We start from the raw sequence: 24211 nt of genomic DNA, 5'->3' as shown, positions 1-24211 counted from the left end.
AGGAATGATATCTACCCCTTCCAATCCGCAATCCATCAATAATGTCATGCAAACGCAAAATCATTCCCTGTGCAGTCATAAAAGTGGTCCTCCCCCCTCTCCCACATAAAGATATAACTCTGGGGTGGCGAGCCAAACACGAGCGAGCTCCGCCAGCAACAATTACAGTTACAACATTGGAGTCATAAAATGTGCAGATTCATCCGTTTACAGGCACTTTACAGCCTAATCCATGTGTGCATATGTGTCCATACAAAGCCCAACACTAAAATCACATATTATTTGTTGTTGCACTGAAAAAAAAACCAGACTATGCTGGGTTATCACATCTTAAATCAATGCCAGAGTGTCTCACCTTAAATCTCCAAACGACATAGCCTGCAGGTACAAAAGAACCATCTGCTGCCCGTGGGCGACCATTGTTGAGGGTGAGAAAGCGCCCTCCCCCAAAAAAACTTCTTGCATGTTTGGGCTTATTTTTTGACACATCACACACAAATCCGAACGGTCGTTTTGAATTCGATCATTAAGGATGATGGCAAAGTTTGCAGAAAAGAAGTTCGGTGCTTGCAGGCTGTTTGAATTCCCATCCCCCACAAGCCTTAACATCCACGGAGCGAAGAATTCGCTTCAAAAACGCACGAAATAAGCCGTTGCCAAAAACACGAGACTTCTTATAAGTTTTTTGAAATAACAAACTATTACTTTCGGCTGAGGCTCACTTAAAAAGTGTCGAGAATTGGTTTCTTTTTTCGGAGTTGACAAAAGCACAACTTTTTGTCCACTCCAGTGAAGGTCAAAACCGGACAAAATGCGAATAGTTTGCATCAAACAGTGTCACGTACCTTATTTTTTTTGTTTTAATGATGGTTAATCTCGGAGCTTCGGAGGTTTGGTGTGTACTTTATGTAGTCCAAATGCCGGCATGGTGGTACGTGAGGCTCCCAGCTCGCCGCTCCTCCATCTGGATCCTCCAGGCGGGCAACCTCCTCTCGCCTCGCGGTCTCTCTTTCCCTTTCGCTCCCGCTTCCGCCGCGCGCACTACACTCTCTCGCCCTCTCTCTCTCTCTTTCCTACTCACACTGTTGGCTATCACTCCGCGCTGCGCACGACTGGAACTACTTTCTAGCTGAGAGGTACAAAGTTTTATTCCTAAAGAGAGTTGTCGATCACTATGGCAGGGCATCTGTCATTTTATCCTGTACAATATTCATGACAAATGTGTGCTTTGTTTTAAATATGTGCTATTTGGATTTACACAATATGAAAAAAAAATTGAAAAGGAATTTTACCTTTGCAACCTCGTTATACTAAGTTGTATATTCCTAAATGTAAGTTTCTCAATACCTGACCTGTTTTTTGTGCCTTTAAAAAATAATTCTAACTTTTCTTTAAAACGCATTCTACCTCCAACAACCAAACAACTGTGAAAACTATGATGCTGTGCTCCAAATTTGGATTATTTACGGAACTTGTGTGAGCCTATGGCTTTACATTTTGTTACATATAATAATAATAATAATAATAATAATAATAATAATAATAATAATAATAATAATAATAATAATAATAATAATAATAATAATAATAATAATAATAATAATTGGGACGGCATGGCGTAGTGGGTAGAGCAACCGTGCCAGAAACCTGAGGGTTGCAGGTTCGCTCCCCGCCTCTTACCATCCAAAAATCGCTGCGGGACACTTCACCCTTTGCCCCCGGTGCCACTCACACCGGTGAATTGAATGATGGTCGGAGGTGCATTTGGCGCAAATTGCAGCCACGCCAGGGCAGCTGTGGCTATGAAAGTAGCTTACCACCACCAGGTGTGAATGAATGATGGGTTCTACATTTAAAGCGACTTTGGGTACTTAGAAAGGCGCTATATAAATCCCAGGTATTATTATTATTATTATTATTTGTTACATATACAGTATAAATATATATATATATATATATATATATATATATATATATATATATATATATATATATATATTAGGGCTGCAACTAACGATTCATTCGGTTAATCTGTCGATTATTACTTCGATTAATCGATTAATAATCGGATAAAAGAGACAAACTACATTTCTATTCTATCCAGTATTTTATTGAAAAGAAAACAGCATACTGGCACCATACTTATTTTGATTATTGTTTCTCAGCTGTTTGTAAATGTTGCAGTTTATAAATAAAGGCTTATTAAAAAAAAAAATAATAATAATAAAAGCCTCTGCGCATGCGCATAGCATAGATCCAACGAATCGATGACTAAATTAATCGGCAACTATTTTTATAATCGATTTTAATCGATTCAATCGATTAGTTGTTGCAGCCCTAATATATATATATATATATGTATGTATATATATATATATATATATATATATATACAGTATATATTGCATTCTATTTTAATTGCTTTATTGAGTTTACAACCCCCTGGTGTTGTTTTGTACTGTTTTTGTACATGTTTTGATTATTATTATTTACTTGCTTATTTGTAAATGTTTCATAGTATAAATAAAGGTTTATTTAAAAAAAAGAAAAAAGTTGATAACTATTGTTGTTACAATGTACCACAATGTCACGTTTATCGTAAAATTAAGTTTTAAAAAGCAAAGTAATATGCATTAATTGGGATGTTTAATAAGATAATACAAATACAACACCATCAAATCACAACATGTTTATTATTAAAAAAGGGCCATATTTTATTTTTAACTCTGACGTCACTTCCGGTTCCTCTTCGCCACTCTCTCTTCCGTGGATGATGGAAACTAAAATAACTTAAGCCAACAGGTGGGAGTAACAAACAAAACTGGGTATTTTTTTTAAAAGAGAGTAAATACCCCAAAATATGAGAAATTAGAATGTAATTGATGCAAGGAACTGTAAAAGAAGCATTGATATGACAATAGTCGTGTTTTAATGACAGGTGTGTGTCGTGTCGGCGAGGACGCCATGATGCTTTAAAATTCCACAACGGAGCCAACCTAAATATATGCTGCTTTATGGTGAGTTTTTCATTAAATACCTTATTGTATGGTTTAGTCACACTAAATGTATGCTTAGAGAAAGAACAGCCTTACATTAATGAACAAATAATGGTTATATATTCTCTTAAGTGTTGCAATTTTGTCTGTGGAATGTACCAGTATGTATCATATATCTTTAAATAATACATCATATTCGTAGCGGATACATAAGGGCAAACACAGAAACGAGGTATTTGTTCAACACTTTAAAACATTAATCGATTTACATAAAACCAGCATTTTGAGACATTTTATTGTGATCGATATTAACAAAGCTGAGGACCGATGAAAATGCACTAATTTACGGTCAACTTCTTGAATACGAAGTCAATGGGGCTCAACATTTTGGGTGTGAGCCTTTTGTTAAAAATGTCATAACTTTCCTATTATTTACCCCATTTTATTTGATTTATTATCCATTTATTTGACAGGAACAGTGTACATTAATAGGGGTTACTTAGACTTAGGGCGGTATAGCTTTTGGTAGAGTGGCCGTGCCAGCAACTTGAGGGTTCCAGGTTCGATCCCAGCTTCTACCATCCTAGTCACTGCCGTTGTGTCCTTGGGCAAGACACTTTACCCACCTGCTCCCAGTGCCACCCACACTGGTTTAAATGTAACTTAGATATTGGGTTTCACTATGTAAAGCGCTTTGAGTCACTAGAGAAAAGCGCTATATAAAAAATGAAAATAAATAAATACATCATTCAATTTTGAACTTTACAGTACAGATAAGAACAAAATGTTGTTGCATTAGCTCGTTGAGAACAATAAGGTGCATATATAAATAAATAGATTACTGTACAGATAAATATATTGCACTTTTGCATATGCATCCACGTTTATGGATGTATGTTATATTGTCTTTTATATTCCAGCGAGTTAATCCGTTTTTGGGGTGGAAATTGAGGGGAGTATTATGATGCGTTCAAGAGTCTTATGCCCTGAGGGAAGAAGCTGTTACAGAACCTGAAGGTTCTGCTACGGAGGCTGCGGAAACTCTTTCTAGAGTTACTGTAAATGTACCCGAATTAGCCGTTGTCCCTGGACCGATGTTAAAAATGGTCAACCTAAAAGCAATAACGATTTGACGATAAAATACCATAACAAAGTCCATCAGTGCGATGAGCTACAGTAGCGAGTAACATACTTAAATACAATATCCTTTCATTAAATTTCAGTGTACATCAGAAATGACTATATGGATACATATTAGAGATGTCCGATAATGGCTTTTTTGCCGATATTACGATATTGTCCAACTCTTAATTACAGATTCCGATATCAACCGATACCGATATATACAGTCATGGAATTAACACATTATTATGCCTAATTTTGTTGTGATGCCCCGCTGGATGCATAAAAAAAATGTAACAAGGTTTTCCAAAATAAATCAACTCAAGTTATGGAAAAAAAATTCCAACATGGCACTGCCATATTTATTATTGAAGTCACAAAGTGCATGATTTTTTTTAACATGCCTCAAAACAGCAGCTTGGAATTTGGGACATGCTCTCCCTGAGAGAGCATGAGGAGGTTGAGGTGGGCGGGGTTGGAGGGGAGGGGGTGAGGGGAGGGGTAGCGGGGGGTGTATATTGTAGCGCCCCGGAAGAGTTAGTGCTGCAAGGGATTCTGGGTATTTGTTCTGTTGTGTTTATGTTGTGTTACGGTGCAGATGTTCCCTCGAAATGTGTTTGTCATTCTTGTTTGGTGTGGGTTCAAAGTGTGGCCCATATTTGTAACAGTGTTAAAGTTGTTTACACGGCCACCCCCAGTGTGACTTGTATGGCTGTTGACCAAGTATGCTTTGCATTCACTTGTGTGTGTGAAATGCCGTAGATATTATGTGACTGTGCCGACACGCAAAGGCAGTGCCTTTAAGGTTTATTGGCGCTCTGTACTTCTCCCTACGTCCGTGTACCACTCCGTACAGCGGCGTTTTAAAAAGTCATAAATTTAGCTTTTTCAAACCGATACCGATAATTTCCGATATTACATTTTAAATCATTTATCGGCCGATAACATTGGTAATCTTTAATACATAAACATATTTTAAAAAGGTTGCTATCATTGGAAGGCTTGCCAAACAAAAACACAGAAAAAAAGAAGTTTCACAGTTTAGGTGTATTTTTAATGGTTTAAATTCATGAAATTAGCATTGGAGATCACGGAAAATTTGAGTAATAATAATAAACTTTATTTGTATAGCACCTTTCATACAAGAATTGCAGCTCAAAGTGCTTCACAGCAGTAAAAGACATGATTAAGTAAAGACATGGTAAAAACAAGTGTAGAAAATGGAAAATAAATTACAACAAATAAAAATAAAGATAAAAGCAAAGTAGAACACGAAAGGATCAGACAATAATAGTTACAATAATCTCGGTGTGGAACATGGCTGGTCGGACGCACAACGACCAGGTAATCGGCGGGTCCAATAAATCAGTGTGCAACTCAATTAATTTGAAAGATATTTGTCAGACTCACAGTTAAATGTATAACTTACATTACAATAGGGATTCCAATGAACATTTTACTCACCGTAAATGTTTTGCAGGGTAGTTTTGGCAGGTGTAACCTTGCCAAATTGTGTCAGAGCTACGCGAGTTCTTGCAAATCTGAACATGTCGATATTCTGGATAAACTCTTGTGTTTTACGTCATGAGTATTGGAGTATAGTGTTGACGAGAACAAAGCGAACGCAGTTGAACACTGAAAACAGCAGTCACTACCAGTCGCTACTCACGCGTGAAACGTTCTGAGTGACCACGGCGGTCATCCAGCCAGCGGCGAATACACACCCACCACAGAAATGATTCAAAACCAACAACACAATAACACTATAAAATAAATGCAATGGGAAAATTCTACAAATGAAACATGCTGCAATCATCACTTTAGGCACTGAATCCCTCAATATTGCTCTTTATTGCTTATTTATTCATCAGTTTGCACTATTTTTTTTCTTTTCCTTGACCACCGACCTCACCCTAGTCATTTGACTTATTTACTTAACTCTGCTACCGCCGCAGGCTCCTCCTTGGCTCCAGTTGCTAGTTATTTTACTCGAGGATCAAACCACTAATTTTCATGTACTATTGATCTTGGTTGTGTAGAACAATGGTCCCCAAACACTGGTCCGGGGACCGGTGCCGGTCTATGACGCATGTGAGCAAAAAGCATCACAATGAATATGCCAGAATTAGCTAAAATAGCTCAATTTAATCTCTTTAGTTTTTTTATTTTAATTTGTATGCAAAGTCCAATTTCTATATGTTCTAAAAAGAACCCACAATTAAAAAAATGCAGTGTATGCAGGGTCACTTTAATCTACTAGTTTTTGATCAAATAAAAGTGAAACTTGTCATGAATTACTACTGTCATTTGTATTCATTAGTTTCTTTAAAAAGTCAGCTAAAAAAAATTAATAAATAATTTTTTTTGTGAAAAAATCAGAGATTACATTTTTTGGGCATATCAACAATCTACTAGGGTTGTACGGTATACCGGTATTAGTATAGTACCGCGATGTTAATTGATAATTTTTGGTACTATATCGTCTCTGAAACGTACCAGTCCCGCACCCCCCCAGCGCCCGCGTCAAAGTCACGTCGTGTCATTGCTGGTTTACGAGCAGAGGAGCATGTTCAGCAGTGCACACAATCACGGAGTACTTACAAGCAGACAGTGTGGAGACAGAAAAGGGAGAGCGGACACATTTTGGCTTAAAAACTAACTTTAAAGGTGAAGTTATAACACTGAAACGCCCTCAGGAAGAGGTGCTTTAAGACATGGCTAGCTAGCTAGCGGCTAAAGTCCATCCGCCGTCGACAATGTTTTAGCTACTTCTAAATCACTAATCCTCGCCTCCATGGCGACAAATAAAGTAAGTTTCTTACAAGTATCATCCCTGCAGGACGATGAATAGCTAAACATGCTTCACTACACACCGTAGCTCACTGGCATCCAAATGTAAACAAACGCCATTGGTAGATCTACACCTGACATCCACTGTAATGATACCAAGTACAGGCACGTATCTAGTCGATACTACTCTGATTACGTCTATTTTTTGGCATCAAAACATCTTCTTTCGTTTTTTTTTAAATGTTTATAAACTCAGGAAATGTGTCCCTGGACACATGAGGACTTTGAATATGACCAATGTATGATCCTGTAACTACTTGGTATCGGATTGATACCCACATTTGTGGTATCAGCCTAAACTAATGTAAAGTATCAAACAACAGAAGAATAAGTGATTATTACATTTTAACAGAAGTGTAGATAGAACATGTTAAAAGAGAAAGTAAGCAGATATTAACAGTAAATGAACAAGTAGATTAATAATACATTTTCTACCACTTGTCCTTAATAATGTTGACAAAATAATAAATGACACAATATGTTACTGCATATGTCAGCAGCTAAATTAGGCGCCTTTGTTTGTTTACTTACTACTAAAAGACAAGTTGTCAATGTGTTCACTATTTTATTTAAGGACCTAACTTCAATAAGAAACATATGTTTAATGTACCCTAAGATTTTTTTGTTAAAATAAAGCCTATAATGCAATTTTTTTGTGATCCTCTTTATTTAGAAAAGTACCGAAAAGTATCGAAATAATTTTAGTACCGGTACCAAAATATTGGTATCGTTACAACACTACAATCTACCTTTACATAATTCTGTGTCTCTTCAAACAGCACACCTGGGACTATACTGGCATGGCAAGGATAGGACCGTGTTTTCATTAGTTTCTGTAGAGCCGTTTGAAGAACGAAAAAGAGGAGCAAAATTCAAAAGGTGATTTCCGTCAAAGCTCACACAAAGCCTGGTTTGTTTTCAAGAAAGAAACTTCTTCTCAAACGCCAACATTTTAGGATGCCCTTGAAAGCTTAAAGGATCAGCCTGTAAATAGTAACCCTGACCTCACTGATCGCTTTCTCATGGCCATGCAGGCACAACTAGGCCTCGTGTCTTCGGTGTCCTTACTTCATCCAAAATACAAGCAAACCACATGATATCCTATTATTCATTTTATTGGATTTTATTCCCGTGCAGCGTGTTTCTTTATACTCCTCCTTTAAATGATCCTGGAATGGATGCACCGTGCTGCATCAGCGGCGGCCAATGTCTTCATTCAGCTTCTCTCTCTCTCACACACATAGACACGTTTCGACGTCATGCTGTGAAGTGGCTGCCAAAAAATGCCAGAGCGGGTCTGTTTAAGCCGGCGGTCCACCGTGAGAATCACTTGCCTCATGTCCGTTCGCCCCCGGCTCATTAAAATCACATTTGCCCACAGGCTGAGCAAACGAACAAGACCTATGGGCTTTGTGTGTGTGTGTGTGTGTGTGTGTGTGTGTGTGTGTTCACATATGTGGGAGAATTATTGAGCCAGTGCTGGGGAGGAGAGGGGCGGGAGGGTCGAGCAATGTTTCATCTTTGATTCGGTCTCTCCTCCTCAGTTTTGTCGTAGACAATGTTGAGTAGCGAGGCCAGCTTTCCTCTCCCTGAGCAACAACACCCTCCCGCCCCACGCCGCCTCCTCCTCCTCCCCCCTTCCCTTTCTGATCCCGCCTGTAAAGCTTTAATTGAATTCAGGTCAGGTGATGCCCGCGGCTTCCTCCGCCGCTTTGATCCCAGCGAGTGTTTGCACTCCTGGCTGCTGGGGGTCACGTCCTGCTGCCTTGTGGAACTTATGGATGGATGTGCAGGCTTTGCAGTGGAGAGCTCGCCCCCACCACAGCAGCGGAAGTTCGTTATTAAGTGGAAGGCAACTTTTGCAACCAGGGCGTGTCGCGTAAAAACTCAGTCCTCAGTTCCCCATTCGCACCCAGAAAACGCACCTGGTGTGGATCGTGGACAGCCATTTGGGCTTTTAACTAGTGCTGTCAAACGATAAATTTATTAATCAGATTAATCACTGTTTTGAATTTGGATTAATCATGGTCAAACACAGGTTATTACTCCCTTGCATTATTCAAAGTAACGTAAAAAAACAATATTTTCACTTTATTGTCAGAATGTCATACAAGGACTTTTTAAAATGTTTGACTGGAATGTATGTAATTTATTAGCTCAAAACCTGGTCACAGTTGTATCATCTGGTCTCCGCAGGATTTGTTTTTATTTGGGAGTGAAATTTGCCACCATATTTGCCCTGATTTATGCATTGACCCTAAGGGTGTGGGAAAAAATCGATTCGAATTCGAATTGCGATTCTCACGTTGTGCGATTCAGAATCGATTCTCATTTTAAAAAAATCGATGTATTTATTTATTTATTTATTTATTTATTTTTAATTAATCAATCCAACAAAACAATACACAGCAATACCATAACAATGCAATCCAATTCCAAAACCAAACCCGACCCAGCAACACTCAGAACTGCAATAAACAGAGCAATTGAGAGGAGACACAAACACGACACAGAACAAACCAAAAGTAGTGAAACTAAAATGAATATTATCAACAACAGTATCAATATTAGTTACAATTTCAACCTAGCATTGATTAAAAATCCCTCATTGACATTATCATTAGACATTTATAAAAATAAAAATAAATGAACAATAGTGTCACAGTGGCTTACACTTGCATCGCATCTCATAAGCTTGACAACACACTGTGTCCAATATTTTCACATAGATAAAATAAGTCATATTTTTGGTTCATTTAATAGTTAAAACAAATGTACATTATTGCAATCAGTTGATAAAACATTGTCCTTTACAATTATAAAAGCTTTTTACAAAAATCTACTACTCTGCTTGCATGTCAGCAGACTGGGGTAGATCCTGCTGAAATCCTATGTATTGAATGAATAGAGAATCCTTTTGAATCGGGAAAAAATCGTTTTTGAATTGAAAATCGTGTTGAATTGAAAAAAAAAGAAAAGATTTTGAATCGAATCGTGACCCCAAGAATCGATATTGAATCGAATCGTGGGACACCCAAAGATTCACAGCCCTAATTGACCCGATCGCTGACAGTATAGCGACCCACGCCTTCTTAGGGTTGTACCGTATACCGGTATTAGTTTAGTACCGCAATACTAATGAATCATTTTCGGTACTATATCGTCTCTGAAACATACCGGTCCCGGGCCCGCGTCGAAGTCACGTCGTGACATTGCTGGTTTACGAGCAGACGAGCATGTTCGCTAGCACGCAATCACTGAGTACTTACAAGCAGACACAGCGTGTAGACAGAAAAGGGAGAACGGACGCATTTTGGCTTAAAAACTAAGGGTCTAAATAAAGAAATCTAATGTAATAATACATGATAAAATGAACTGGAAATCTCATGTAAAATATATACAACATAAAGTAGCAAGAAACACATCAATAATGAATAAAACAAAACATGTTTAAGACCAAAAATCACTTCATATTCTTTACTGCTCACTAATGAACCCATATCTGAGGTATTGTGTAGAAATATGGGGAAACAACTACAAATATGTGCTTCATTCACTGACAGCGTTACAAAAAGATCAATTAAAATAATACATAATGTTGGATACAGAGAACTTACACGTCCTTTATTTATTGAATCACAAATAATGAAATTCAACGATTTGGTGCATATGCAAACAGCTAAAATGATGTACAAAGCAAACTATAACCTGGTATCCAAGAATGTGCAAAACTTCTTCTCAACAAAAGAGGAGAAATATAACCTTAGAGGAAAATTTCCTTTACAACATTTGTATGCTCGTACAACACTTAAACCTTCAGCATATCAGTATGTGGAAATAAATGATGGAATGGATTAACCAAGGAAATCAAACAAAGCACCAATATGATTCAGTTTAAGAGACTGGTCAAACTACAAGTGTTCACAAAGTACACAGAACAAGAATTATGATGAACATCTTGAACCCTTTTTTTTTGAGATATAGATTATTTATGTATTTATTATTTGTTTACTTATACTATTTATAATTATTTAATATATAATATAATAAAATAATTTATAAAATATGTATGTATATATATATATATATATATATATATATATATATATATATATATATATATATATATATATATATATATATAAAATCTCCTGACGATTGAGGGTACCCCCCCTCATGAAACAGGCCTGTAGAGATGAAATAGTCTTGTGATTTTTTTCCCACACATACATATTTATATATATATATATATATTTATATATTATTCATGTATTTATTCACTGTTCTGTTCGAGAGAACAAGGAAATTGGATAAAATTGCTTTGGTATGAAAAGGGGTAGAATTAGATAGGTTCAGCTTCTTCCTACTCCTTTTCAGACGTGCCGTAATGAAACAACTGGAAATATGTGATGCATTACATAGTATCGTATGCATGTTCGAAATAAACTGAAACTGGACTGGACTGAACTGAACTGAAATCTGGGCAAAACCTAAAATAGTTAAGCTTTTCCCAAAAGCAGCAATCATAAATGAAGCTTTCAGCGCATGCAAAACGTTGAGATCTACAGTTACATGTTGATAAAGACGGTGAATAACACACATACTTGTAAACGGCGTGTGCAACAAACATGGCGGTAGACGCGAAGTTAAATCATGAAATGCAACCTTAACCCGAGCAAAAACCATGCATGATTTATCCGGGAGAGTCTTGATACCAATTTCCTTGACGTTGTGGACCTCCGTGCTTTTCCAAGTTTCCATCTGTTTTGTCATGTCAAAGTATGTCTGGAGCACCAGACGTGTCTGGGAACGCAATCAACGTATAATGCTTGAGATCACTCGACCAATCTTTTTTTTTGATAACGTATAGGGATAGATTCCATCGCATAGTTTGCATGTTTTGCTCGTGTCTGTTTTTGGTAACACTGAAGTATGGGGAACATATTCACCATTAATTAGTTGCTTATTAACATGCAAATTAGTAATATATTGGCTATTAATTAGTCATTATTAAGTACTTATTAATGCCTTATTCTGCATCATGGCCTTATTATACAACAACCCTAACCAAATAACCCTAACCCTAACCAAATAACTCTAAATTAAGTCTTTGTTACTTACAATATGTAAGTAACACATGTCCAAATAACTCTTAATTATTTGTTACTTAGAATATGTTCCCCATACTCAAGTGTTACCCCGTTTTTAGTGGTAAGATCTAGTCCCCTTGAGTACTCCAATAGTTTGTCTGTTTGCTGAAACAGTAGCCATGTTGGTTTGGTGGCCCACCACTTTGTTTACTTCTGTTCAAAAGTCACAAGACTGAATACAACCTCTGGCTACACTTAGGATCCCTTATTTTGGCGCTCTCTCTTTCACTATAGAAAAACAAAAACCCTTTTCTCTTAGGTGGAAACTGGGCTTTATTGAGACATCCTGGGATCTGCCATTGTCTGGCTTGCTGAGTGACTTATCCCACCTTTGCTCAGTGACTAATGTCTTTACCTCCAGGTTCCCCCTGCAACTTGAAACTGGAGCTCAGGAAAAAGATGGATGACTTGCCGCGCGCCTGCAGCCCTACTGCATAAAGGTAGTTCTCTTGTTTCCTCTCTGCACAGACTCCCACTCTGCAGGCAGCTTTTAACTGTAAAAAGGGATTAGATTAGAATAATTTAATATCCCCTCCCTGCGGGGAAGACACTGACCCCATCAGAGTCGCCTGTGGAAAACACAGTACATAACGAGACCCTCGTTGAAGGGAAAGGAGAGGAAGCACGAGTACATTTGTCAGATAATTCCGTGTGACACTTGAGCGCTAAGGGTGGTTTTAAGAAAACAACACAAGTAATTTATAGAAAATAATAAAGGATTCCAACCTCCCCTGTAGCGCGACACAAACAGCTGTGCTCTGAAAGTAAAGTCTGCTGCTGCCTGCAGCAAAGCAGGAGATTACAATAGCAAAGCCCCTCGCTGGCGGAAGCTCCCCTAATTACCAAAGAAATGACAAATAGATACACAGCGCTATAGCGGGCGCAACCTGTTTGGAGAGTTCACATAATTGCATTTTTCATTGCCGCTGCTCCTCGCGTGCTGCAGCGTTGCAAGTGCAAAATAAATTGCCACAAACAGGCGAGCTCGCTTATCTTCGCATGAACCCTGGAAACTTAAGTGACCTCGCTTTCTTGTGCGGAAACTCTACAGTCAGTTAACCTGACTCTCGCCAGATCCTTGTAGTTCGCTGAGCTCCACACAAGGATTTGGGAGTTCTCAACAGGAGATGTATTTCAGAAGGCGGGGGCCTTGTAAAAAAAATTAATGTATGTGATTGGATAAACCACTTGTCCGTTATCTTGAATGACGTGCTACTTCAACCACTCACGTCGAAATCAACCTGGGAAATCCAAACCCGGTTGGAAGAAGAGCCAAAACATCCTTGCCACCAATAAAAGCCTTCAAAACCGTTCTCAGTTCATCTTTTAAAGAATTAATATTCGATAGATTCGACAAAACAGTTGCAATAGCAGAATCAATGTCAGCACACGACGTAGCGAGGGCAATGTTATTTGAATCAAACAGTCACATCTTTGAAATCCCGCCCGGCGATCCTGATCGGTTCATTATTTTTTGCTATTTTGAAGGAGTTTGCATTGCCTTTGAGCCCAGATCCTTGTGTAGAGCTCAGCGAACTACAAGGGTCTGGCAAAAGTCAGGTTAACAGTCAGTTAACGACACCTGAATACTACACACCTTTTCTTCCCATCTCCAGAGGCTAAACTGCAGGTGGAATAAAATGGAAGTTAACTACATTTCAATTGGACTTTTTGGTCGGAAATGTCATCCTCAAATCGTCTTTCTTCTTCAATCAATCAATCAATGTTTACTTATATAGCCCTAAATCACGAGTGTCTCAAAGGGCTGCACAAGCCACAACGACATCCTAGGCTCAGATCCCACATCAGGGCAAGGAAAAACTCAACCCAATGGGACAATGAGAAACCTTGGAGAGGACCGCAGATGTGGGGACCACCCCCCTGGGCGACCGGTGCAATGGACATCGAGTGGATCTAGCATAATATTGTGAGAGTCCAGTCCATAGTGGATCTAACATAATAGTGAGAGTCCAGTTCATAGTGGGGCCAGCAGGAGACCATCCCGAGCGGGATGGTCTCCTGCTTTCTCACATCCACCAAATCGCCAAAACCAGAGAATTGTCTGTCTTTGGACAAAACAATGTGTGCTATGGCTGCAACTATACATTTTTGTAATAGTTTGTTCGATTAATGTAATCAAATAAAACACACTGTATAGCCTCAATGCGTATTTTAAGAATTTTTTAAAAAATAGATAACTTTTCTGCTTGCCGTAGCTTTCATTATTTATTAATTTTTTACTAATAAATTCACATCATTAACATTGAAATGGCACTTTTAAACCGCCACACAGAACCCGGCACCAACACACCACCACTCTAATGTTCATTCTATTGTGGAAACTGCACATATATTTTTAGTTCCATGCACTCCATGTGGTCCGAATTTAGTGACACCCATTAAACGATTAATCAAAGCACTCTAATGTAAATCCAGGTGTTTTTCTTATCGGAGTAACCGATTTAATCGCTTGAACGTTGGCGGTACCAGTTTGGCTCGGCTCAGCCTGAAACATCTTGGTTTCAAAACAGTACCACTTCAATCATTGCATTGATTTTATCATTCATAACGAAACATGCTAACAAACGACAACAATGAATGAGAACAGGAGGAGCAAATTTTATCCAAGAGGAGACTGAGGGCAGCAAACAAATGCAGGGTTTCCCGCAGCATTTTGTTGTTAAGGCGGCCGCCTTAACAAAGCGCCACCGCCTAAACTAACGTCTTAACAAGATCTCCAGCCACACGTGCGCATTTAAAAAACTATCTCTGTCCCCAAGCAAACTCATACACTGAGTGTCATACGCATGCCAAAATACTGGGGATGCTGTAGCCTAGGACTTAAGACCATTTTAGCCAATCAGAAACATCCAAAATGTAATTTCCGGAGGCGGCATATAGCAAAAATGGCGGGTCACGGCAAGAAAGAATTATATATGTGGACTGACAGAGGAGTAGAGATACTTTTAAGCATCGTTTTGGAGTTTAAAGTTAACAAAACTCAACAAAGTGTTGACTGGGAAACTTGCCAGTCCAAGTATGGTGACATTCTTACCCTATTTTTGGAGCGGTATGGACTTGGAGGGGCATCTGAGGAATTTCCCCATCGGAAAGAGGACATCACAAAAACAACTATCGACACTAAACTGAAAGCAATTTGTGGAAAGTACAGACAAGCAGTTGACACACGTGGAAGAAGTGGTTACAGTAGAGTTGTTTTGCTGTACTTCGAACTATGCGAGCAGATCTGAGGCGGTTCTCCATCAACTACATCCATTCAATTTGGAATAGAAACATCAGATATTGACACAAGCTCTCACAGGAGTTCGGATTCTCCATTCACCCTTGACAGCCTGGTCACAGACAAAGATATGCCGAATGATGTACAAGAGCAGCAAGATTCCAATAGGAGCAATCCACAATCTTCTGTGGTGAAAGAGAGAAGAGCTCTACTTCAGGTATGTGGGCGCTAACTTCATTGCTAGGAAGTAATATTGTTAAAAGGCAAATAGATGTTGTATATCTGGGCAATGAAATATTTTTATATGAACTGCACTGCAAGACATCCAGATAAAGAAGAGACTTCTGGACATGATGGACACATCAGAGAAGCGATCGTCTGACAATTCAGACAAACTAACATCAAGCGATGAGGTGGAGAGGTGATGGCGTCTATCCCGGGAGACGCCCCTTCCCCTTGGAGAGACACCACCTTAGCTAACAAATTTTCTGGGGGAAACACTGAAATGGAACGCTTTAGAAAAGTGTAGACTGAGCACAATACCTGTACTCCATGACAAGAACTTTGCTCCCTGAGAGGAGACTGTAGGTTGCTCGAGCAAAGTGGGGACTATGGGGTACAATACAGTAGTGCCCGGTAGTGATGTGCTGATCGATACTCAAATATCGATACTGCTGATACCAGTTATTTGTGTTCCAATATCAAGTCTCAAATCAAAATATTGATACTTTAGTTATTTTAGATAATGTATATCATTAACAGAACACAGTGTAAAGTAACTACATCAGGGGTGCTCACACTTTTTCTGCAGGCGAGCTACTTTTCAATTGATCAAGTCGTGGGGATCTACCTCATTCATATATATAATTTATATTTACTTATTTATGAAACATATGTTTTTGTTAACAAGTTAAAGGTGTTTAATGATAATACAAGCATGTTTAACACATATAGTTAATATTGTTAATAAATTAAAGGTGTTTAATGAAAATACAAGTATGTTTAATACATATAGTTAATATTGTTAACAAGTTAAAGGTGTTTAATGATAATACAAGCATGTTTAACACATATAGTTAATATTGTTAACAACTTAAAGGTGTTTAAAGATAATGCAAACATGTTTAACACATATAGTTAATATTGTTAACAAGTTAAAGATGTTTAGTGATAATGCAAGCATGTTTAACACATATAGTTAATATTGTTAATAAATTAAAGGTGTTTAATGATAATACAAGAATGTTTAACACATAGTTAATATTGTTAACAAGTTAAAGGTGTTTAAAGATAATACAAGCATGTTTAACACTTATAGTTAATATTGGTAATAAGTTAAAGGTGTTTAAAGATAATACAAGCATGTTTAACACATATAGTTAATACTGTTAATAAGTTAAAAGTGTTTAAAGATAATACAAGCATGTTTAACACATATATATTCCTTTCTTTCATGAAGACAAGAATATAAGTTGGTGTATTACCTGATTGTGATGACTTGCATTGATTGGAATCAGACAGTGGTGTTGATAACGTCCGCATTTTTGAATGGAGGAGAAAAAAAGTCCTCCTTTCTGTCCAATACCACATGAAAGTGGTTGGTTTTTGGCATCTTATTTATCCAGCTTCCGTACTCCTTTGTATACACTTTACAAGAAATACATTGTTGGCAAACTCCGTAGCTTGCTAGCTTGTGCACACCAGCTTTCTGAGACTCTTATTTTGGTAGCGCAGGCAGGATATGAAGCAGAGCTTTTATTGTGCAACTGTGCAGTCGGTCTTTGGAGTTTTGACGACAGGTACGGTGCCAGAGTCTGTTGAAATAAAGTGTTTCTCACCTTCCAGTCGGTAATTTTAATGAGCTGGCAGCAGCCAGCGTCATCTCAGAAGACCCTCGGGTGCCGTGAATGTCAATCAAGTGACGAAAGTGACGTCATAGTTAAGATTTATGATCGCTCCTTTTTAGGACTATTTTTTTAATGCCTGGCTGGTGATCGACTGACACACCCTCCGAGATCGACCGGTAGCTCGCGATCGAAGTAATGAGCACCCCTGAACTACATCATTGAGATCTTGTCTAAATAAAACGCAATTGTGGGAATAAATGTTTCTTCTGCGTAGTAGTACGTACTACGCAGAAAAACATTTTATTCCCACAATTGCGTTTTATTTAGTACGTATGCCTGTTTCTTAACCATAGGGCTGGAGCCTGTTGTTGGGCCGCGAGCTCCCCGTAAAGGGCCGCCAAAAAATTTATGTTTATCAGCTGTGAACCATATTGGCCGCAGCGGTACTCAGCTGTAATACACTTTTTCACCACTTGTGGCTTTAATGACAATATCAAACAAACAGACAAAGTCTGAAGCTAAAGTCAAAAGTGTTTAAACTATAACTAAAGAGGTGAAGCTGTATTTTCATTTGCACTTTAATTGTATTGACAGTTTAGTTAGGAACCATTATTTATTACTAATTCAGTTGATGTTAACATTACAAAATTGTATATACATTTCTCATCTGTGATTTCTGAGTCCATTCTTATGCAGTGTATTTGGTTAGTATTTATTTTTCTAATCAGCCTGACCTAAGGCTGAGGTTTATGTGTTAAATAAATAATGATATTAGATATTAATACAAGGTTGTAAACTGTAAATAGGTTAGACATAATTATTGAATAGGATTAAAATCAAGAGTAAGATTACTAATTGATTGTTAATAAATGAGTCGGCCCTGAGTCCCTCTGCAGTGAAAAAGTTAAGAACCCTTAACATACGTAATATGGAGTATATAAGTAATAAAATTACTGGCAAATAAAAGTGTTTGTATCTTTTTATTGTAGGCTATCTGGAGACATTACATACAGAGTTAAATATCAATAAAAACACATTCAGTGCAGAATAACAGCATCATTTGCTGTATATTGTTATATATAATAGACTCATTGTATCAGACACACTAGGTAGATTTGCACACAGTTTCGGTATCTGTTCGGTATCGCCGATACCACCCTGAATTGTACTTGGTGTTGGTTATGAAAAAAAAAATCAATAATATCGCACATCACTAGTGCCCAGAGCTAAGATGTCAACAGAAAAAGCTAATGTTAGCATGTGTGTTTATCATTGTCATTTTGTCAGTGGGAATTGGAAGGTACATTTTATTCGGGAAGAGAATGAGGGACGCTACATCTCAATGGAGCATGTGGAGTGCAACATTTCAGTGTTCAACGTTGGCATGTGCCTTTTACTGTTGTCATTTCAAGTTCTGGCATCCTCGAAAGTGTTACACTGAAACCAATGACAGAACAATAGTGGTTTACTGTATGTCACCCAATGGAATCTGACTGACCAGTTACTAGAAATAAGTACCTTATAGTGCCTAAGCATCAATAGCAGTACCGTCCAGCTGAAAAGATATAACAACCGCAACAAAAGTCATCAATAAACTACAAACTGTACGAAGTGTCAGCTGTAAATCTGCTACAAACACTCTCGATAGAGCATCCTTCCAACACATATTAAAGCTACTCTTCAACATTCTTCAGTTTATAGCTGAGCAACCCTACACATGGTTTTATGGAGTTTTATACCTTTAATAAAGTTTATTTTTCCTATTATGGCATCTTTGAGTGCCCAGAAATGCGCCGTATAAATGTGATATATTAGCATTATTATTATGTTTGACTTAGCACCCTAATGCCATCACCAACAGCCATGCCAGAGCTCATCTGGAAGTAAATTGCTCTGTCGTTAAAATGCAACCAAGCAAACAGCACAGATGGCACTGAAATTGATGCCAGAATGCCCTGAATAAATAGATTTTTTTTTTTTTTTTTTTTTTTTTTTAACATCTTTTCTGTTTCTCAGTGCGGAAGATATGAGAAGCAGAGTGGATGAATTCAGTATTGTTTCGAGTCTCAGTGACACTTTGAAAGTCACTCGTGTTTGCTTCGCGGCTGGAAGTCAGATGAGAAGATCAGTGCCGCGCTCAAATTCATAAATTAAAGACAACATAAAACCCGACAGCGAGGAGGCTGTTAGCTTAGCACGAAAGACGGCGAGAACAGGGAGAGGCTGTTGGAGTAATCCCATAAGCTTATCTTTCGCCTTTTTCTCTTCGCCTTTTTAAAACTTGCTTCCAATCGCTTCCCCTCGTCGCCTCCTGAGAGGGCCGACAAGTCGGTGCTGATTGACTGGCTGCTACAGAGGCTGCCTCGGGCAGATGATATCTTTGAGAAAGAGTACGCTATATGTTTAATATAAGACTGCTGGCCAAATGGAATGCACCTGACCATTAAAGTAGAGTCAGTTGTCGGGGTATAGAATCATGTGATCTGGTTTCTTGACGTTGATATTTCCCAACGATCATGTTAGCGAGGCCTGGGCCAGTCAATAAGTCAATTAATCGAACGATAAATGAAAATGAAGTTGAAATACTTTGCCGGCTTCGATACATGGCTATGTCCGTGTGTGTTTTCTACCTCTCTCGCTTCAAACAGAGAGAAAGACTTCTCACTCTGTGCATGGCTCTCAGTAACCTGACTCTTGCCAGATCCTTGTAGTTCGCTGAGCTCCACAAAAGGATCTGGGATCGAGGTCAATGCAAACTCCTACAAGATAGCAAAAAATAATGAACCAATCAGGATCGGCGGGCAGGATTTCATAGATGTGACGTAGCGCCGAAGCGACTGTTTGATTCAAACAAGGGTTAACCCTTCACTTGTTGGCCTCAGTAGTTTAAGAGCTGGAGGAGCTCCTAAACTCCGATGGAGTCGGCACCCAGTCCCGTTTATGTGCGACAGACACTTTTGCACTCTCTAATGTCGCTGTCGCCGAAGGAGGTGACTGTTCAGAACTCGATTCCTCTTCAGTTTTTTGCCATCTTTTAAAAGTGGACGGAGTGTCTTTGAGTTTCCCTATCAAGCGAAAGCACCGTAAGCATATTCGACACGGTCTCTCCCGAATGTTCAACAATTTCAAACCAAGTTCTATTAGACGTTCGTCTATGCTTTTTTCGTTGGCGACTATGTGAAATATTTTTTTGCTGTTCCCAATGAAACCTTTTATTTGCATATTTTCTTTGCACAAACGACATCGATCGTCTACTGACATTGCTGCGTTGTTTCAGTCTCTGTCGATATCCAATATGTCGGCTGTTCTGTTTTGGATTTCCCAGCGTCGCTCTCATCAGCGCCAAGGGTTGATTTCGATGTGAGTGGTTGACGTAGCACGTCATTCAAGATAACGGACGAGTGGTTTATCCAATCACATACAATGATTTTTTTTTACAAGGCCCCGCCTTCTGAAATACATCTCATATTGAGAAGTCCCAGATCCTTGTGTGGAGCTCAGCGAACTACAAGGATCTGGCAAGAGTCAGGTTAGGCCATACTTGCCAATCCTCCCGGATTTTCCGGGAGACTCCCGAAATTCAGCGCATCTCCCGAAAACCTCCCGGGACAAATTTTCTCCCGAAAATCTCCCGAAATTCAGGCGGACCTGAGTGACGTGTCGATAGCCTGTTTTCACGTCCGCTTTCTCACAATATAAACAGCGTGCCTGCCCAATCACGTTATAACTGTAGAATGATCGAGGGCGAGTTCTTGGTTTCTTATGTGGGTTTATTGTTAGGCAGTTTCATTAACGTCCTCCCAGCGCGGCAACAACACACAACAACCGCAGTCACGTTTTCGTCTACCGTAAAGCAGTTCGTCTGCCGTAAACAACAATGTTGTGACACTCTTAAACAGGACAATACTGCCATCTACTGTACATGCATATGTGACAATAACATCTACGGCTTTTAGAGAGTGCAGTGCACAACTGCGCACACAACAAGGAGATGAAGCAGAATGCATCATCAGAGAGGGTGTTCAGCATGGTTACACCACATACACCCCCCCCCCCCACACACACACACACCTTCCCCCCGCCCAACCCCACCTCCCGAAATTGGAGGTCTCAAGGTTGGCAAGTATGGGTTAGGCTCTCAGCACCTGAGTGGATTTATTTCACAATGTAATTAACTGAACGCAGTGAAGCCTCTTTTCAGTCATTCACAGTCTTTGCCTAGGTAGTGTGTAAGCTAGCTGGACCACTACAGCAAGCACGGACATCGCCTCTCTACTCGTGACTTGCTAGTGAGAAGTTCCGCAAAACAACAACAATTAGGAGGAAAAAGTATGACTACAAAGCCAAGTGTCTGCTTCAAACCGGATGGGCAATATGAGCCCATCAATAAGGACCAACCAACGAGAACGCCGTGATGGCAACAAAAAAAAAAGCAGACTTTAAAATGTTCAATATTTATTTAAGTTAAATTTTTTAGCCCATTTTATTTTTTTGTTTATTTATTTATGATTACTAAGTTATTTTCATTCCAATTACAGTAAAATTGTAAATAATTCTACTATGATGATAAGTAAAAGTGTATATCCTTTTAAATGGTTACTTGCATTATTCTACTATATTATTATTACATTAGTGCTTAATTTGGTCTCAAAATAATGCTGACAGTATATCATTTATCGGCAATAATTTGTGGGACGATAAATTGTCCAGCAAAACTTGTTATCGGCCCAGGCCTAAAGTTAGCATGTCAGCACCAAAACCAACCAAAGTCCTGTTTTTACGTTATAGTACGTGAAACACTTTGGTGCAAATTCTAAGGATGTGACTCCTACCGAAAAACAACTAACAATTTAATTTGATTCCAATCCTTGGAGTGTTGATTCTATTCAGAATCAATTCTCAATTCAAACCGATTATTGCATTATATTATATGGTATATAATTTTATTAAAACCTTTTTTACAAAATAGGTTATAGGTAACAAAAGCTCTTGTTGGCTGGTAACGTATACATGCAGCAAGTAAACGCTGCAATGAGCTACAGAAGTTGTTTTTTTTTTAAATCGATTCATAATTTGTAATAAATATGAATCGCGATTTGGATGTGTATCGATTTGTTGGGCCACTCCTAGGAGTTATTGTATTTACACGACTCGCCCTTTTTTGCTTGTTGAAAACTCCCACACACAAGTGAATCCTTTGATGCCCTCTGAATAGAGCTCTTGTGGTTTCTCGCACCATTGTCTTAAATATCCATAATGACATGTTCTGTAGCAATATATTAGAAAACAATTTTTATCCAAAAGGAGACTCAGGGGAACTTCAGCAAAATGAAGACTGAAGGGAATGATAGCATTAGCATGTATTTTTGTTGTTGTCATTATTAGACACGTATCTGCTCCGTGAGCTTAGAAGCCCGAGTACCAGGTACTACAAATAGTACCACCTACTAACTGCTTTTGCTATTGAAAATAAAAATGGCGTCAAGGCTCTCTTTTGAGTGTGAAGTTACATTTTTAAATAAAAAAAACAGTAAAACACTGCCTTTGACAACCAGAGAGGATATATAAAAAATTACCACTGATAGTCACACACACACTAGGTGTGGTGAAATTAACCTCTGCATTTGACCCATCACCCTTGATCACCCCCTGGGAGGTGAGGGGAGCAGTGAGCAGCAGCGGTGGCCGCACTTGGGAATCATTTTGGTGATTCATCCCCCAATTCCTACCCTTGATGCTGAGTGCCAAGCAGCGAGGTAATGGGTCCCATTTGTGTAGTCTTTGGTATGACTCTGCCGGGGTTTGAACTCACAACCTACCGATCTCAGGGCGGACACTCACCACAAGGCTAGGGCAACTCATGATTGGTTAATGTTAGCAGTTAATGTAAATTGTTGGTCGTCGTGGAATATTAATTTTCAGTGATGCTTGGGTTTGAACTTTAAATTGAGCACCACGCCTTTTTTGCCGTTACCCACCGTTTCTGATGTGTGATGTACTATGCATTTATGCAGTACTTGATTTTTTTCTCCCTTGCTCTAAACTCTAATCCCACATAAATTGTGTCGGGATTATACACAAAAGGCACGTTTTGGACATGGATTTTCATGGCTGGATTAGCAAAGCCTTGTAATAGAGGCTCACAATAGTAACAAAGTTGTCGTTGTCGCCGGGCTGTTACACATTAGCATGATGTCGTGCTCCTCTTCGTGCCAATACACATCACTCATCTCCCACCCGGGGAGTTTAGACAATTTCACGTTGTGATTAAAAGTTGTGCATTTTTATATATCAGACAGAAACAGATGCCTCTGACTTTGCCATGTTTGCAGCGTTTTTCATTGACACGCCTTTAAGACAGTGATATAGAGGATCTGGAATGCTTTGAACCCCCCCGAGAACGTGGCTGCCTTTCAATCTCATCCAGACCACGTTTTTCTTGAGAAAAAAAACAAAAACTGCTGCTCAGAAAAGATTAAATTGCAAGACACTATTTAGTACATCAGAGCGCAGATTTATTCATCATCTGCAAGGCAACCCAACCCGCCTCACTCTTTAGCTGCAATTTCTGGCAGGCATGTATTGTGTATGTACATTTGCTTATCTAATAGCAGCCATATCGCCTCTCAGATTTAGACATCTGAGCAAATGCCCAGCGGGGCTCGCGCTGCTTTCTAAACCACAGATCTGGGTAAGGCAAATCCCTCGTGGGATTTAATAAAAGAACCTTAAAGGACCAAAGTTGGACTTGCCCTTATTCTGTGGGCAATATTTGTGTGAGTAAGTGTAAGCATGATGCTGTACATTCTTGTCACCAGTACAAAACAGGAGACGTGCTTAGTGCAGCCTTTTGCATAATTACATCCTCTGGCAAATTGACACTGCCAACCACCATGTTTATACAGTATTATGTTGCAGCGCAGGTGCTATTAAACATGCATAATTGTAGCTATCCAATTGCTTGGTCAGTTTGTGACTCACCGGTTTACTGTGTAACAAAACACA

At 38.8% G+C, this 24211-nt stretch overlaps 1 protein-coding gene and 1 long non-coding RNA gene across 6 annotated transcripts in view; one reads left to right on the top strand and one right to left on the bottom strand.

Annotated features, from left to right (window-relative positions):
- fat1a (FAT atypical cadherin 1a) overlaps window positions 1-981 on the bottom strand; it is a 193118-nt gene extending 192137 nt beyond the window's left edge. For all 4 annotated transcript variants that reach the window (XM_072916081.1, XM_061984089.2, XM_061984090.2 and 1 more), the window contains exon 1: window positions 846-981. The gene's annotated coding sequence lies outside the window, so the exon portion shown is untranslated. The remainder of the gene's footprint in view (window positions 1-845) is intronic.
- Window positions 982-2747: 1766 nt separating this feature from the next.
- LOC133622026 (uncharacterized) overlaps window positions 2748-24211 on the top strand; it is a 224737-nt gene continuing 203273 nt past the window's right edge. For both annotated transcript variants that reach the window (XR_009817738.1, XR_009817737.1), the window contains exons 1-3: window positions 2748-2802; window positions 2939-3017; window positions 12480-12558. This is a non-coding gene — a long non-coding RNA (uncharacterized lncRNA). The remainder of the gene's footprint in view (window positions 2803-2938; window positions 3018-12479; window positions 12559-24211) is intronic.

Source organism: Nerophis lumbriciformis, linkage group LG25 (genome assembly GCF_033978685.3).
Source record: "Nerophis lumbriciformis linkage group LG25, RoL_Nlum_v2.1, whole genome shotgun sequence".
NCBI classification, from domain to species: domain Eukaryota; kingdom Metazoa; phylum Chordata; class Actinopteri; order Syngnathiformes; family Syngnathidae; genus Nerophis; species Nerophis lumbriciformis.
This window is presented reverse-complemented; position numbering and strand designations above follow the sequence as displayed.